A 12,185-nucleotide genomic window follows, 5' to 3' on the forward strand; every position below is an offset into this window, starting at 1 on the left:
TGTAATTGTTTTGGGAAAGCAAGAAGCAGCTCTTGAATAAAAGTGTCCTGCAGGCCATCCAGGTTTTCTAACAAAAGCCTTTGTAACTCTGTGTCTTACTAAATTGTGACTTTTATATAATCCTCCAGATACACTATCTGTGTGTAGACTTACATCAGTACTGAAGCTCATAATCACTTACTTTTGTTTCTCAGCACTGTGACCTGATACCTCACAACTTAAGCAAAGGAAGCTTTATTTGAGTCATGGTTCAGGGTCTATAGTCCATCACAGTGTAGAAGGTATTTGAAAGTTCATGGTTGCAAACACATGAAGCTGGGCACCTCTGGGTCCTCTCCTAGAGAACCAGACCCAGTGAGTCCCTTCCTCCAGCTAGGCCATACCTCCTAAAAGTTCCAAGACTTTCTAAAACAGTACTGCCAGCTGAAGGCCAGATGGTAGGAGGGATATCTCATATTCAAATCATAACATTCTAGAAGAAGTTTAGCCTCACATGCCTAAAAGGTGCATAGGCTAAGGTCCTCAAATTTTGGAAATTGAAGATGTGAGAGATCTGTACTCTGATCTAACCCTCCTGCTGCCAAAGGTTGTCTAGACAGGAACAATTATATAAAACTGACCTTCATGAGCATGTGCTCTGATGATGTTGACACAGTGGATGACAAGAAACTATGCACAAGGTTGGCAAAGTACAACAGATTCAGTACATCTCATCATTGTAAAGGTGATGAAGGGGCCAGAGAATGGGGCAGACTTGAAGTGCTTGTAGAAGGCTCTAACGGGGAAGGGTATGAGCCCTTTAGTTACCCTTCTCTTTTTATGTTTTGCATTATCCAATAGCTACTGTAAGGGTTTTATGTGACACTCCCAGGTGGCAACTTCCGATCAGGCAGTCTCTTCATGTCTAGCACTGGATTCAACATGGATGGCAGATAATTTCTATCTGGCTATGTATTAGCAGACTATTAATCCTTTCTTGTGCTTCTGTCTTGGTACAAGAAGAGAATCATGGAATCAAAAAAGAAATCTCAGGAAGTTAGGAGCTGAGAAACAAAAAGAAAGCTAATTTGTCTGTTACAGTTGGTTTCACATATAAAGGGAGTTAAGACGGGAAAAGTATATCTCAGAAGGTAATTACATATTGTCTGCGATCAATAGAACAACACACTGGGGAGAGAAAAGCTACTGTCTTACTGTCTTATGCTCAGAACTGGGGTTTTACTTGCAGCTTGAATTAGTGTTTCTCATAGCAGTGGGATCAACAGGAAGCCTTAGATGTCTCCAAAGTTTGGGCCTCAAGTTCCACTGCCTTGACACCACGGTCATGGAAAGCGTTTGTTCTCAACCACTAGTAAAGTCATATAAAATACTGTGATCCATCATGATGTGTGATGGGCATCATTTCTCCATGCTAATATTTAGTTGACGGAGAGTTTCAGGGGGCTTTCCTTTTCCACATGCTTTCCTGAACATTCCTTTTCCATTTTTATGTGTGTGTGTGTGTGTGTGTGTGTGTGTGTGTGTGTGTGTGTGTGTGTGTGTGTATTTGCATGTGTGTGGTCATTTGTGGTTGTAGGTATGGGTTCATTTGTGTGTGGAGGTGTGTGGTTTATGTTAGGAATCATCCTCCATCAGCTCTTTCATTTATTCGTTGAGTCTGTCAATCAAACCCAGGGACCACCTATATTAACAGTCTTGCTAACCAGTTTACTCTGGAGATCCCCTGTGGCTCACCTTCCCAGACTGGAATTACGGTGGATAGCTATACCCACTTGGCATTTATGCGGGTTCTGTGCTTGGAACTCCAGTCTTCATACATGCACGGCAAGAGCTTTAACCACTGAACGATCTCCCCACCTCTATTCAATGCTTCTTAAAAGGATGATGATGGAATGGAAGACTTGGTACATTAACAGTAGAATTTAAAACAGGCTATAACAAAGGTTTTGTGACTCGTGATAATGTCAGCATGAGTCATAAAGAAAACCACTTTCTGATCATTATCCTTATTGACAGGTGCTTCTAGGCTATAGGTTGAAATAGGACTATTATGTTCTCATCAGATTTCCTTGCTACTCGTTGTCCTCCAGACCATACCCTTGTTTCTCTTCCCTGAATCTTCAGCCTGGGATTCTTAAGCTTCCTTAGTTTCTCCATTGTCTATTTCAGATCCCTGTCTTTTTGGGAATGGAAATTCAGCTCACACATGCTTTGAAAGGAATAAATATATTAGTGTTGAACTTGCATGTCAGTTTATGATGCACCTGGGTTTGGGGATTCTAACAGTGACAAGCACTTATTTTCCCTTCTCTTCCATCTCCAGGAATTGCTTTCCATTGACTTCATCTAAGCCTTCTGCGCTAAAGTCAGAGAACAGGACCAGTGACAGTTCTGGGATATATTTTACATGTAAAAGAGCAGATTACAGTCCCAGAAATCTCATGGCAGTCTCCAAGAGCTGTGCCTGGGGGTATACCCTGCTTCCCAACCTCAGCAAGATGGAATTTATCTACCTAAATTCCATCCCTGCCCTCACTCTTGTCATTAGAAGCCTTCACATCTGAAAGATGATGAATGAGAGGGCAGTAATCAACAACATCCATGTTCCTTCTGCCTGGGTGCCAGGGAGCTAAGTCATGTGGATTTTCCATCCTAATTATCTCTTGCAATATTTCCTTCTTAATGATCACCTGTCATTGCCTCAGTTCATATCTTCCTCATCATGACACCTGATTGTCTTTCATGGCTTCTTCTCTGGTCTTCCATTTATTTTCAAGTTGACTTCTGTAAACCCAACATTTTTTTTTTGAAAAATTCCTAGATGTCCCTTTTATGTGTATTATCCTTGTGACCTACTAACCTGTAAGTTCTTTTCTGAAGTCAAAATGGTTCTTGAGGCTTCACATCTTTGCACGGACTGTTCAGTACCTTTATTCCTTGTTCATTTGTGAAATCTCCAAAATATACATTGACAAAGATGGATGCAAAACTATGTTCTATTCCATGGGGGTCTCTAGGACCTTACCACTCTGCAATATACAGGTCCCTTCCAATTTAGGTTACTTACTCACTCATTACCAGTAGAATGGGGTAAATAGCTGCTGTAATATGTCCATTTCTAGGAAATAAAATGTGATACAGCTCCTGCCTTGCAAGTTGGGGTACAAACATATGGGATTCTGAGCTGCTAACATAGGAAGTTTAAGTGCCTGGAGGCTGTCATGCTGTGAAGAAGCCTGGGATTCATAGGAAGGTCACATACCAGTAGATATTCTAGCTGACACACAGCATTGGTTGCCTTTCAGCACAGAGGAAAATGCCCAGTGCCAGCCTCAACATTGTAGCATGTTTCAAGCGTTGTCAACTGAGGCTGTACATGCTCAAAAACAGAGGCAAACATCCTCCCTTGAGGTAATTAATTCCTTATGCATAAAATTTGAAAGCAAACAACAGTTAAAGGTGCTATATTTGCAGTATATTCAGTAACAGTAATATCTGGTTCTCTACGTGGGGCCCTCTGTCTCATCCCCAATCTTGTAAACTTTTTTTTTATCATCCAAAATTCTTTTTAATTAGGTCACACTTTTTTGTAAATTTGTGGTTTTATAAGATCCTACACCCTACTGTGAATTCTGTTGAGGACAGATACCAAGTCTCATTCATGTTTCTTGTTCAAACAATCAGTGCATAGCAAGCAAGTATTCATTCATTTGTTCAATGAATGAATGAATGAATGAATGATGCAGCAGGAGAGACTCATTCCTACACACTTATTTGGATATTGATTTGAAGCTTCAGTGAAAAGATGAAATATGAAAACTTGTGGATAATAACAATGTGATAAAAAATTATTGTTAGCAGCATATAAAACACAACTCTCCAGTTCCATTGAGATTATCAATGAGAAAATATCTGGGCTCAGACTCTGGGGAAACTGGAGAAGCAAACATGGAAGGAAAGTGGGACTTTAGTATAGGGGAAGTACAGTAAAACTAATTCAAGGCATGAGCCTCACAACTAAGGGGAAAAATTGAGGACAAGGCCAATACTAAGTTATTAACCTCAGATTTGAGACCAAAACAATCTTATCCTATGAGTCCATAAAATCTCCAGTATCCAACTCCTGATGCCTCCTTTCTCAGACCCTGAACTTAAGCCAATTCCACATATGATAGTGATGTTCCAACTGGGCTTAGTAACTAAATAGAAGGCATGTTGATCACTGGCTTAGATTCTCCTCTTCAGTGGCATTTAGACTTTTTCTCCTTGTTGGTTCATTGTTCTAGAAAATGGCAAAGGTTATTTTCATATGTCTTCCTCCCATTGTTTACTTCTGCATCCAGGAAACATTTAAAAGAGGAATAAAACTTAAGGATGAAATCAGCTTTCTTTATTATACTAAGTTGGTAGTGGCTTTTCCAGAGTTCAATCCAAGATGCAAAGGTGAAGCCTTCATCATCAAAGTTGTCAAGGACCATCAATCAGTTTGAGTTGTCCTGTATCAGAGTCCCTTAAGAGTGACAATAATTATTTAAATTAATTCAGAAACCTTGAGAATGGGCTTATTTACCAGTTTTGATTTCCTGATGATCAGCAGTCAATCTGCCCATCACTTGAAGCTCAGATGTCTATGTTTGAAAGAAACACTTCAGATTACATTCAAATGAATGAGTTTCTTATTCTCTTCCTACTACACAGTTCACACCATGTTCTTCAGAATATAGTCCATCTGCCCATCTTGTTTCACCCAAGTTGCACTTGGTTAAATATTTTGCCACTCAAATTTAGGGTCTGACTCTTCTAGAAGATTTTTTTAATGAGTTAGGAAGAATGTTAATTGCAGTCTACTACTGTACTTGACAGTTCATTGAAGTTGTATCTTAAATGCCTTGTTCTAGCAGCTTTCCAATGACCCAGTGAGGGAGGAACCGTATATCTTCAATATTATGCATCTACAGTGAGATATAGATGATCGCACATATGTTTATATTCACTCAGCTAGAAGAACTACCAGATACTGTTCAATTCAAGTACAATATTCCACTTAATCCCTTAGAAGTATCTTGTGGGATTGACTATTGGAGTCATGGTCAAAGTCTGTGGAAGTTGAGTGACAAAGTATCAATTCTTCTGTCTCCAAGTTACCCCACACTCTCTGAGAAATAAAAAGGAGCAAAGATTAAGGAAGCCATTATTTTGGTTCACTCTTCAGTTTTTTTATAACTACTGTTGACAAGCCTTGAATGGTGGTTTGAGTCACATATAGACATATATAATGTACTGAAATTGCTTTTGATAATACTAACAGACCATCTTGTATCCACATCTGAAACCCTGGCCTTAAGGGCATTGACGCCATCCAAACATATAAATTGAAGGACTAGTGATTGTTAAGGAAATTCAATCCACCTGCTTCATCAGGAAAAGCAACAGATAAAGGGGGTACAAGTTCCAAGTCTTTATTGGGGCCCAGATATGACTTTTAGATTTAAACAGTGCAAAGATTGGAGTAATGAGCACAAGGTGCCTATAACAAAGCTGTCTGGTTTCAAATCTTGTCTGCTTGTCATTATCTCAGTTCTGGTTGCACAAGGTACTTCTAGGATATTATGGATGCTATCACTTAAGGGAAGTAATCTGGTTCCCATGAGATGATCACTGCTGTTACAAGTTGCAACCATGCCATCAAAGATGCTTGCCCTCATCTGGGGGGTGGTATGGTTTGTGATTGTCATTCCTGCTTGGAGGAAGTTTCTGTCTCTTAGAAAGATGCTTATTGATTGATTGTGTCATTCCCAGACTCCAAGGTGACTCAGTGCAGGTGCCTGTGGGGAGTCTGGAACAGGTCATTGTAAAATCTCATACTAAGATGCCTACAGGAGATGGATGCAAAGTGCAGGCAACAGTGCCAGGCTTTTCATTCTATTTTTAGTTGCCTTGGAAGCCCAAGTGAACAGTCAATGCTTTTTAGCAAAAGCAGCTTCTAAGTGCCTGTTAAATCTGGCAACATATATCTAAGGCACTGAATTTAAAAAAAAAAAATTAATGTCAACCAACATGGCCACTGGCTTCTGTCTATAGAAACCACCTTTTGTTGATGATGCATCTGACTCCAGGTTTAAAAATATTACTGACAGGTGTAATTTTGCATTTTTTTTTGTGTGTGTGTGTGTGTGTTGAACATTTTGACTGAACCATCACCATCATACTCATCTCTACTTTACCTACTTCTCAGTGAAATACAGTTGTGCTCCAGAAACTGGGCTAAATATAATGTAATCATTGCATGATTTAGATAATTTGGGTAGGGATTTCTATAATAAAGAAATTATATTAAAAATAATGTTTTGTGGTATTCTATAGAAGTCATTTAGGCTCCAGGGTCATTCCTAAGGAGACAGCTTCTTTAATTTGCCTTTAGTTTAAGGACTTTATTACAACTCTATATATTTTAAACTTATGCTTATTTCATTTTCCAGAGGATGTTAGATTTATTATCCCAGTGGCTCTCCTTTCAGTTACTGGATTGCATATAGCAAATAGGTAAAGAAAAAAAGGACTGAGGCAGAGACAGTCCTTGAGGGCAGCTGGGTTTGGGAGTCTGAGTCATCACTTGACAGTACAGCTCCAATCAGAAGCAGCAGCACACAAATGTGCTAGTGCAGCAGTTCTCAATCTGTGGCTTGTAACCCCATTGGGGGTGCTGAACAACCCTTTCACCAGGTTGCCTAAGACCACCAGAAAACACAGATATTTATGTTATGATTCATAACAGTAGCAAGATTAGAGTTATGAAGTAGCAACTAAAATAATTTTATGAACAGGGATCACCACAACATGAGGAACTATATTAAAGGGTCATAACATTAGGATGATTGAGAAACACAGCCCTAATGGGTTCCCTATGCAGATACTTTGACATCTCTCAATGGATTTCGTTTTTCATTGCATTGACGATTAAAAAAACCAACAACTTCATTATGAAATGAAATAGGAGTAAAGAATGCAAGCTGATGTCTCAGGAAATCCCAGCCTGTGGTATGCTAGTTGACCCTGTCCAGGTATAGGGACTTTTCCCCAAAAAATACAGTTCTAGGATTCAGTCAGCCTTGATACACCCACTGTACAATTCTGTGAGCACAGCAGTTACACTATGAATCACCTACTTAATGGAAAAGTATTGAGCATTTGATTGACCCCTTAAATTATAAACATCAAAAAAATGTAAAATGAGAGATGGTGCAAGGATGTGTTTTATGTGAATAAAAATTACATGAGAAACTGTCTTTAATCACTGTAAAGTGAAGAGTGGGATTAAAGTACTCTAATTATGTAGTAGTGTCTCAAAGTGGTTTCCTGTATGTTTAAATTTTATGTATATACACATATATACATTTGAGTTTTAAGACATTCAGTCATAAATGTGTGGTGTATATACATATAAATATATAAGCTTATTTTAGCACTGCAATTGTCAAAATTAGATGATGTTTTCAAAAAGAAAAAAATAGCTAGAAGGAATCATTTCTCATAAATTAGTGGTTCAATTTTAAGTCTTGGAAGAACAAAGTGTTGGTGGTTCTGTTATCTGACTCAGTGAAATTAGTGAATTAAGGTATGGTTATAAAAGGTATGAGCAACACATCTTCTTTTTGTAAAGATTATCTTACTTAGATTTTAATAGAGGTCCATACGTGAAATAGAATCATCCCACTTTATACATGAAAGGCTTAACATTCACAGATGTTGAACTCATAGTGATCACAGGTAGGAGCAAATTCAAACTTGTTGGCACTACTATCTTAGGCTCTCAGTTTGGTAACTACTTGATACGTTTTTGGAGGAGAGTGGGTTTATTTCAACTCATAATTAAGGTTACAGTTCTTTACAGGAAAGAAATAAGGGCAAAAATTTGAAGTATCCAGCTATATCCACAGTGAAGAGCAGAGAGAAATGAATTCATGCCTACCTACTCATGCTCAGCCCTTCTCTGCCATCACACAGTTCCAAGTCTCGGCCTAGGAATGTTGCCAACAAACACAGTGTGTTACAGTGCTGCAGGCCAAACACATCACATATATTTAATAATATTTAATATCCACCAGAGGCAGTTACTTCTGAAAAGTTGGGGTGCTACATCTTTCCTGATCCCTTATTTTTCAGGAAAGAATCCCAGAGACTCAGGATAAAACCTGGGACATAGAACACAATTCAAAAACCACTAGTAATATTCTGAAATCTCAAACTAGTTGTTCAAGATCACTTAGTATTTGGTCAACATCTAGAGCCTTCTGGGGGATTTCCTGGCCCAGTGTCCAGCAGAGGGCATGAAACAGAAATACACCCTCTGAGCAGATTTAGCTCTGTGAACATGCCTTGTACTTAACAACACGTAGGCAATCTTAACTATTTCATCTCCCTGCCCTGTAGGTTCTGGTCATGTTAGCTCTCTTTTCTAAGCTAGAATCTTAACTTATGTAACATAAGGGGCTTATGTATGACACTGTGCTTTAAAGTAGCTGAACTGGAATTCAGATGGCTCTCAATCTAAATCCAACATGGCTATGAAAAGCAATTACCTATTTTTCATAGGTCTGGGGAGTCCAACGTCCTCTCTAAGAAGATTATAATTAGGACAGAAATGTAGAACTTTTATGTCAGTATTCCCTGCTTTCCTCAAAAGATTTTAACTCTACTTAGTTGAACTGATTACACCGCTAGTGATAATAGAAGATTCAAGGGTTACTGATAAGGAAAGACAAAAATGGTACAGCACCCTCTTTTAACACCAAACTCATATACAGAAATGCTGGATTTAGGGTTTGGATAGCTAATGAAACCTGTTACCTCAGTTGCTTCCATCCCAAGATTCATTGTCTAAAGGAAAAAAAAAAAACCCTTAAACTCAAGCCCTGGATATGCTTCTAGCAGGTGGTATGACTTTAAATAAATTGCAGAGACTGCATGAGACATGATTTCCTAATGTATAAGCTAAGAATAGTACACCATCTTTATGATAAGCATTGGGTATAGCTGGGCTGGAAGTTAAAAGGCTTTACTTGTGCATATTCCATTTTTGCTACTGTGACAAATTAAACAGAGGCAGGTTACTTTATAAGCAAGTCAGGTTTCACCTCACTCACAGTTTTGGAGGCTGAAAGTACAAGATTGAGTTGTTTTATTGGTTCACCCACTGGTGAGAACCTAACAGCAGATGATATATTGTGGGAATGTGGGCCACAGGAAAGAAACCCTTGGCTAGACAGTAGAGAAATGGAGAGAGCCCATTATCCCTGCAGAGGGGATGTTATCTTTGACCCAAGGGTCTCCCATCACACTAAGATTCATTTCTTAAAGATCTTGTGACTCTCATAGGAACACTTCTGGAATGCATTCAGGTCACATTGAAACCATAGGAAGGGGAACTCAAGTTCTTAACAACTACTATTCTTGGGTGTATTAATAACCAGGCTAACACACAGTAGGAAGTTCAGAATCAATGGCCTAGCTCTTTTTTCCCTCGCATCTTGTACGCTGACAGCTTGTACATGTCTGATGCTAACTGGTAAAACATTCAGAGTTGACACTTTGCAGCTCAACAGTCTGGTTCATTTAACCTTTGCTCATTATTTCTGCTGCCTTAGTTGGATGTTGGGGAACTCCCCACTCATTTGGACTGTTATTCCAGTGCTATCTGCTGCCCTGGATATGTCCCCAAGAGAACATCACAAACAGTGTTCATCTGAACTTCACATAGAGCTACCTCAGGCCTCACAGCATCCTTGCATCCTTAGCTACTCTGACTGGGAAACCTGGGGTAGTCAATGCAGATATTAGAGGAATCTTCAGTTTATGTTCATTCAAAAACCAGTTCCTCTGCACACATCACAGGAAGCCAAACTCTGAAGCTCATTTGCTGTTGTTGCCTCCTTGTTGATTCCTCGACTGAAATTAGCAAATACTTTTTCTTGTTTTCTTATTGAGACTTTTTGTTCTTTGAAATGAGTAATTCGAAATAAAAGTTTAAGCACCCCCAAAATATTTCAGAAATACCCCCAAATTATTTGATTCATACTACTTTTCTGACATGTGCTACTTTTGAAAACACTAAAACCACTCAAAGTAATCCACATTTTCCATGCACTTAACAGAAACAGTAATATCCAGAGTAGCTTCTTCTTGGGTAGGAATAGGACTTGACCTGATAGGGGAGGCTGTCAGCTATGTTTTGAGAATGCCAATTTTTAATAGTCGCTTCAGGACATCAGATGGTTCTGTCATGAGAAATTCTGATGGGGGGGCTGTCACTCCTGTTTTTATTTATTGTTTCTTAGTTTCAACAAGTGTCTTGTGAAAATCCTCCCTGTTATGATCTTCAGCTAGGCTGGCTGATGTCAGAGCTGCTCAAGGGAAGATCTACTGAGAACAGATGCCTGCATCTCACCATCACTTCTCCAGCAGAACAAGAGTCAGATGGTCCCATCATCCCATCTGAGGGGATGCTGTCTTTGATAGAAGGATCTCCCATCACACCAGACTTCACTTCCTAAAGTCATCAGGAGGCTCATTGGATACAAGCCACAGGGACCAGCCCATTGTCACTTTTTATGCAGCAAGGAAGACTTTCAGAGGTTCACTTACAAGCGCCTCCTACTCCCTCCTCAGAGTCCCAACCTGGAGACAGGCAGGATTCTAAGCTGGTGAATTGGCCTGAACTTCCCACATCACCGGTAGTAAGTGAGGTGCTGAAAGTATAGAGTTAGGTCTTGATTATATTATTAAAAGACTTCTTTAAGGAAGTTCTGGAGAATATTGGATCATCTCTGTTTCCTCATGGAGTTACAGACCATCAAAATTAGATTGGTAGTTCATTGTCATTCTTTGTTTAAATGGATTTGTGTTACTCCTCTACAGTATAATGCCTCTACTCATGGTTGGGACTCTATTAAGAACCACATTCAGGGAATTTGGAACCACTCCTCATTTTTCCTTGGTTATTTCTGACTTACATCATCAGATTGCTAAAATCAGTAAGTCCCATGTGGGCTCTTCCTCCTTAGAGGAGGTTGCCGCAGCATTTGCCTCTTTGGTGCAGTCTTATACCAGCTCACTTAATTGGAATACCTTCCTGTATAATGCAGCAATTGCTGGTGGTCTCTTTCTAACTGTGCTTATGCTTTTTCCAGTCCTCAGAGGACTCCTTCGGTCTGCCTTCTCCTCGCTTGTGGTTGACGTTCGCACCCTTCAATTAAAACTAAAAGGGGGAGATACCGGGGACAGCATATAAGATGGCTGACATGCTGCCAGCAGAGATTGGAGAAAAGGGGACCAGAGATTGTGGACCATCAACCCTCCGTGTGTTCCCCTCCGGATCTTCTGCTTAGCATGCCTCTAGAGGGCCAAGGCAGAAATGCCTACGTGTCTCAAGGTCATGCTTTATGGCATGCACATGTCATGCCCTCCTCCATATAAATATTTCTTGTAATACAAGTCTTTTTCTTCTATCTGATCTTCATGTTCTTTGTTCTTAGACCAATGGTGATTTATGTGATGCAGGAAAGGAGTGAAGTAAATTTCACAGGAAATTATACAGAGATAATCACTCAGGCTGGGGTTGAGGCAGTTATGTAGTTCATGGAAAAGAACCTGGAGCCTGGAGAAGCTTTTTAGTCTTGGATAAACTGTACCAAATGTATGGTCAACTATAGCACATGGTATGATGTGTATCAACACACTGAACTTAAATTAGCCATGATGAATAATTCAGTTTCTGAGGATATTCCAAGGACATTGTGTAAAACGTGAGACCCTAAGGGGTATTGGCTGAAGACTATGGATGGAGTAACATATAGATGGGATGACAAACTAAAAGTGTGGGAACCTAGAATAGGAGGAAAATAGTGGCCTCCACCAAGAAAGGGAGATGGCAACTTTAATCCAGATATTTTTTTATTCCTCCTGAAGGAGTGTGGAGATAATGTGACAATTGATGGAGTGATTGCTATAAGCTTTATTGGGTTCCTAGATTGAAAAGAGCTGCCAAGAAAGGTGAGCTTCCTTTCATAGAAGCTCTATAAATTAGATTAGGTCTTCCTTGGAATTGTTGGCTATAGGACAGAAGTTGCTGACTTGCAGGGACAGATTTCTTGTATGAGGTCATTGTAGCCCACCAGTCATGGGGCTTG

Source organism: Peromyscus californicus, unplaced genomic scaffold (genome assembly GCF_007827085.1).
Source record: "Peromyscus californicus insignis strain IS unplaced genomic scaffold, ASM782708v3 Scaffold_13__1_contigs__length_99412109, whole genome shotgun sequence".
NCBI lineage: Eukaryota > Metazoa > Chordata > Mammalia > Rodentia > Cricetidae > Peromyscus > Peromyscus californicus.